Here is a 5891-nt window from a genome sequence, read left to right on the forward strand (position 1 = left end):
GCCACCTCATCTCCGGGTCAACCAATACCGCGGTATACCCAGTCCAATTCCTTACACACAGTGTGTACAACTTCCTCCTAGATATTCCTGTCTGTACTGGGAGTTTCCCTTCATTCCATAACTTATTTACAATCCCCAGCGGACTCTCAAGAGGCACGCTAGTCCCTTGACCCATGGTGTCTGACAGGAGCCCTCCAACTGGCGTTTATCCTGCTGTCCAGTACACGACCCCTCAATATTGAATTGGCTGGGAGAAATCTTCCGTGGCGCCTGCCAATTCGTATGTGAGTGGTCTGGCCACTGGACCGAGGCACCGCACCAGAAGAAAATCCCGGACGAGCCCCCAAATTGTTAGGTAAAAAGCAAGTCCTTACTCACCTCTCCAGCACCCGAGTTTGTGCGGAGTTGGTATGGGGCTCACAAATCTGTCAGAGACCAGACAACAATTCGTTGATCAACGGGCTCACACCATCCTTAGCTTAAAAAAAGCTTCGGAGTAAGTGTGGCAAGTTTATTAGGGGTGAGCATCAATGTTTATACACAGAAGTAAACAAAGTGATTAACAGATCATAATGGTCATGCATAATCAATCAAGATTTTACAGGTTAAAATGTAAATTAGAGAAGACAAAGGGGGAAATGGCTACTTAAAGGGAGGGGGTGTCATGAGCAGTTCGCAGGTCAGAGCTTTGATTAAAAGTTTCAGATAGAGACATCAAGTCTGGAGTAAGTTTAAACTCATGAAAAGTTCAGACTCAACAACTTCACGCCTGGGCATTGGGATTCTTTACCAGTGTCTCTGGCATGGGGGAAGCTTTGTGCTCACAGCTGTGATGGCCAAGTGGTTAAGGCGTTGGAGTCAAAATCCAATAGGGTTCCCCTGCGCAGGTTCAAATCCTGCTCACAGCGAGGCCTGTGTTTTAGCCAGTCTCTCACGGGGGCAACACCTCTGTCCAACCCCCTGAGACACTCTCAATTCTCTCCCCACCCCAAGGAAATCCTGTTCTGCTCCTTTCATAGAGATCCCTGGGACACCCCCTCGCACTGTGTCCCTGAGGGGTCAGGCAAACTCTCAGCGCCTGAAGCCTCTGCCACTCACCTGGTGCCCCATAGATCAGCCATAGCTCTGGTCCTGCTCCTCTCTCTAGGGTGTGAAAGGAGCCAAGTCTGCGACTCTGTGGGAGCTACGGGGCTGCAGAACCAACAGAGAAAAATAGGTGCTCAGCGCCCACTGGCAGCCAGCTCCCCCCGCCCACTACAGGCCTTGCCGACAAGCTCCTCCTCTTCCCCTTCAGTGACTTCCACTTGCCAGTGACCAGCTGTTCAGTGGGGTGCAGGAGGGGCTGGGTGGGGAGGGGGAGGAGAGAAGGAAGAGGTGGGGGAGGGAGAGGAATGGGGCAGGAAGGTGCCGGGTGGGAAGAGGTGGGACCGGGGTGGGGGCTTGGGGAAGGGGTGGAGTGGGGGCAGGGCCTGGGGAGGAAAGGGGGGATTTGTCCTGGGCCCTGCACCCCTCTAGGGCCGGCCCTGAAAGGAAGCACCGACTATCACTGTGACAATAAAACTGACCAGCCTTGCGGGGGAGGCTGAGGGAGACCCTCACTCACCAGGTCTCTTCTCTCCCCCACAGTGAGCCAGACACTGCTCTCTCCTGGCTCTCACTCTAGCAGCTGGACGCCAAGGAGCCATTTCCCCACAGGAAGTGCATCGAGTGCCCCTGTGGTGCTGGGGGGCTGGCGCTGCTGCTGCCTGTGGGGCTGGCAGGGGGGTTGATGTCTGCACAGACTCTCAGCTGCCAGGCCGGAGGGGGCACTTGGGACCTGACCAGACTGGCTCAGTGAAGACGGGGAGTTGACAGAGCAATACAGACGCTCTCCAGAGCCCGGAGCAGCAGCCGCCCATGCAGCCAGGCAATGAGCATTTCCCACAGCCTGGAGCCGAGGGGGAGGCAGCAGCTGCTGTTCCAGCTTCTGTCAGCCAACAGCCACTTCTTACTCCCCACAGCTAAGGGCGTCGGGTTCCTCCGGTGGGGGTGTGGAGCAGCCATTCGTTTTCCTGTTCGCACTCCTCTGCGGTGTGAAAATCGGGGAGGGGAGGCAGAAGCCCCACTTCCCTCCCGAAATGACGCCCAGTGGGGGAAGCCAAGACAACAGGGTGGGGCAGCAGGTGGTGGCCAGACTCTCACTGCCAGGGTCTAGTCTAGCTCAGGGTCCAGCTCAACCTCCTCCCCGCGCCACTGGCCCCCAGTCCCCTTCCACCACCAGGTCAACCCGGGCACTAGGGCAGGAACGGGGTGAGGCAGCAAGTCAAGCTGAGCAAGGCAGGGAAAAGTGAGTCTTGTCTTCATGGGCCGCTCACAGTGACGTCCTTTTTGGGTGCAACTGCTGCAAAAACCTCCCGGGCGGAGAAGTAACAGGTCAAAATAGTGCTGCACAGCTGCCAAAGTAGCTCAGTTGGGAGAGCGTTAGACTGAAGCTCTAAAGGTCCCTGGTTCAATCCCAGGCTTTGGCAGGTCTTTTCATCCCTCTCTGTGCAGGGGCAGCTCGTTCTCTGGGAGCACAGTGGTGTCTACACCCAAGATGAGCAGGGCTGCCCTAGAGGATTTAGGGGGTCTGGAACAAAGCAATTTTGGGGGCCTCTTCCATTAAAAAAAAGTTGCAATGCTGTAGTCTCATGGGGCCCCTGTGGGGCCTGGGACAAATTGCCCAACTTGCCTCCCCTGTGGGTGGCACTGACGGTGAGTCTCTGATCTTGGGCTCTGCAGTAGGAAAACACAGAATGGGCTTCTGCCCCTAGTTGGCCCACCTGACCTTTACCAAGGAGAGATGGGAGCTGTCTTTCCCAACATGGCAGGCAGAGAGTGAGGCAGGGTGACCCTCAGGAGTGGTGCCAGAGGGCTGCTGGGCAGTGACAGGCAGGGACTGGGGGTGAAAACTCCTCTGTGCAGCTGAGCAAGGGCAGTACCAGGGAAGGGGCATCTGTGAAAGTGGCCCTGTGGAAGGTGGCAGGGATTTGGGGGCCCAGGAGGAGGTGCTTGATGTTCAGTGCCTTGGAGCAGCTGGACTTCGACATGGTGGGTGTTCAGGAAATGCACGTTCATGACTTTAGGATAGATCAATGGGCAGAGGGTGATTGGAGGAAGGGCCTCCTGGCCAGGGAAGAATGATGGGGCTGGAGTCTTGTTCTTCACATTCGCGGTGCGAGTACAGAAGGTGGGGGAGCTCCGACCAGGGAGGGCATTACTGGTGGGCTTTGTGCTCTGTGGCACTGGTTACTGCTATATTAGTGTGTATGGTCCCCAGTTAAGGCATGAGAGGGAAGATCAAAGGCTCCCTTCCTCTGGAATGCATGGTGTTTGGTGTTGGGGTGGGGGGGGGATTTTAATTGTGTCAGCTGGCCTGAGGACCGCTGGTCCCGTTTTCCCGACCGTCAGAGGAAACCTTTTTACAATGAGCACTACCTGGTGCAGGTCTGTAGTGAGGTCGGCTTAGAGGAGCTCACTCCAGCCACAGAGGGGGTTCACCTTTCTGCGAGGACAGGCCAGGAGTCGCACTGACCGGATTTATGCTTAGCTTCTGTGTCTTTAGCATGTTGCTTCTCAGATTCTTTCTTGGCCTGACTTGTTACACTTTGACACTTAACAGGCCTCTAGCTTGCTTCTTGCTTGCTTATATATACCTGCCACAGGAAATTTCCACCACTTGCATCTGAAGAAGTGGGTATTCACCCACGAAAGCTCATGCTGCAAAACATCTGTTAGTCTATAAGGTGCCACAGGACTCTTTGCTGCTTCTACAGAACCAGACTAACACGGCTACCCCTCTGATACAGGCCAGAGTTTGTGCACCTTCCTATTATCCTCACTAGGATCTGATTTCCAAATTTTGAGGAATGACTTTTTGCCTCTAACAGCCTCCAGTACTCGGCCGTTTACCTAGAGTGGCGTTCTGCTGGTCCTCCTATTGTCGCTTCTGATTTAGGGCAAACGTTTCATCTGAGCCTCTACTTGCAGCGTTTTTAAACGGTCTGCATGCTGCTTGCAGGCACCTAACACTTGTGACAGCAGCTCCTTTTAATTCCCATCCAACCATCTGTACTTATGCCGATAGGTCGACTTTAGGTCTTTAACTTTGAGCGATAGCTGAGAAGATGGTAAATCAGGCAGAAACCCGTTCGACAAACCTCTTCATTTCCTTGTTATTTCCTGACTTCTTCATTCATCGCCTTTTCCTTTTTTCCTGGGTGAGGCGGCGGCCTGCCAGGGAGCTCCCCGGCACCTCTGGCTGCCTGGGCTGAAGGCAAGAGGCAGGCCTGGGTGTGGCGAGGGCCTCCTGTCCCGGAATGAGGCCGCACTGCTTCCTGGTCCCCTTTTCCCACCCACAGCGGCAGGCGGCTGCTCCGGGAGAACACGAGGGAGGCTCTCGGGACGCCAGACAGTGCTGTGTGGCTGTCAGGGGAAAGAGCCTTCTTCTCTAAAGATGGCTGGCAGAAAGGTGGTGCTCAGCTCTGTCAGCGACCTCCCCAGTAGCCTCGCTGCCAGGGGGTGCAGACATTTCTGTAAGGTGCAGAAAGAGGGTATTTGGCTTCCAAGTTAATATGAGAAATATGCATTTAGGAGATGGAATTTCCCTTCTTTCATTAGGGCCCCAGTGGCCTAATGGACAAGGCAATGGCTTTCTAAGTCAGAGATTGTGGGTTCGAGTCCCATCTGGGGTGAAAAACTGCCTCTATATTGCAAAGAAACCTTGGCCTTATTTTCACCAAGGAAGCTGGGAGATGTTTGAACACAAAATACTGGATCTTGGGAAAAATCCCCCAGAAATGGCACCTTGACAAATGCTTTCTAAACCCCTCAGTAGCAAACAGTTAATACTAGTGTTTGAGACTAGAGGGAAGGGGAGTGTTTACTCTGACACCTCAGTGAGTGAAACAGACGGAAAGAGCAAGGCCGTCCTGAAAGAGAAGGGATCTGTCTGGAGACAAAGCAGCCCCTGAGAATGAGCAAGGGTGTGAAAAGAAGAGGTTCAAATGGGTGTTAGATGTTAGTTAGTGTTAGAGAGTTTATCCCTTCACCCTCCCATTACTGGGTCCTTCTTGCGTACACACAGAGCAGCAATACCCAAAGTCCCAAGGTGCAAACAATTAGATGTTTATTGGGTTGAGCTTCCAGCAAGCAATGATTCCAGTTTCCTTCCTCGGTGTCCCCATCCCAGCCCTGACGCCACAGAGCCTTGCCTGTGTCCCTGTTCCCATTCTCCCCCTTAGCAAGACATAGGACATATGGTGACACATTTCCTGATAGGGCCAGGCATCAAGGTGGAAGGTGTTGATATTCCATTTGTCCCACTGCCCCGTGCGTAGTACAGTGCCCTGCACCTTCTCTCGTACGGGCGGGCCACACCTGTTCCAATTAGTGTTCCAGACTTCCCACTATAGTGGGTCCAAGAAGGTTGGGTCCAGGTTGTCTAGTGCAGGGGGGAGGGGCTTACTCCATTACTTCTAGGTTATTTCCATAGGCAACGTAACACAAGTATACTTAGCAATACACCAGCCGCTGTAATAATCCACAGCAACACCGAGAGACCTGAGCACTGCAGCATGGTCCAGCATCCCGGCCACCACCGAAACACCTCCTCTCCTCCTTCGACGGGGTCAAGCTCTTAACATGTCCAGTTGCTGGCGGTTGCATACGCTGCCACTGCAGGTTTTTGTGCTTTTGTCCATATCATAAGTCCATTGAATGTCCACAGAGAAATGGGTTATTGTCCAAACCAACTTAACCACATGGTGTGGAATCAGGCTGTATGCGCTGGTTCGATTATTCACAGCAGTAAGATTCACAGATCTATCTGTGCGCCAAAGCCCAGAGAGCAGCGTGTAGATGTGGAGTTTGAT

At 53.6% G+C, this 5891-nt stretch overlaps 3 non-coding genes across 3 annotated transcripts; all 3 read left to right on the forward strand.

The window, feature by feature from the left end:
* The first annotated feature begins 826 nt into the window (after positions 1-826).
* TRNAL-CAA lies at positions 827-908 on the forward strand. Its single transcript has one exon. It is a non-coding gene; the product is annotated as a tRNA-Leu (tRNA).
* Positions 909-2434: 1526 nt separating this feature from the next.
* TRNAF-GAA lies at positions 2435-2507 on the forward strand. Its single transcript has one exon. It is a non-coding gene; the product is annotated as a tRNA-Phe (tRNA).
* Positions 2508-4639: 2132 nt separating this feature from the next.
* On the forward strand, positions 4640-4712 carry TRNAR-UCU. Its single transcript has one exon. It is a non-coding gene; the product is annotated as a tRNA-Arg (tRNA).
* Positions 4713-5891: the final 1179 nt, after the last annotated feature.

Source organism: Mauremys mutica, chromosome 6 (genome assembly GCF_020497125.1).
Source record: "Mauremys mutica isolate MM-2020 ecotype Southern chromosome 6, ASM2049712v1, whole genome shotgun sequence".
In the NCBI taxonomy this organism is placed as follows: domain Eukaryota; kingdom Metazoa; phylum Chordata; order Testudines; family Geoemydidae; genus Mauremys; species Mauremys mutica.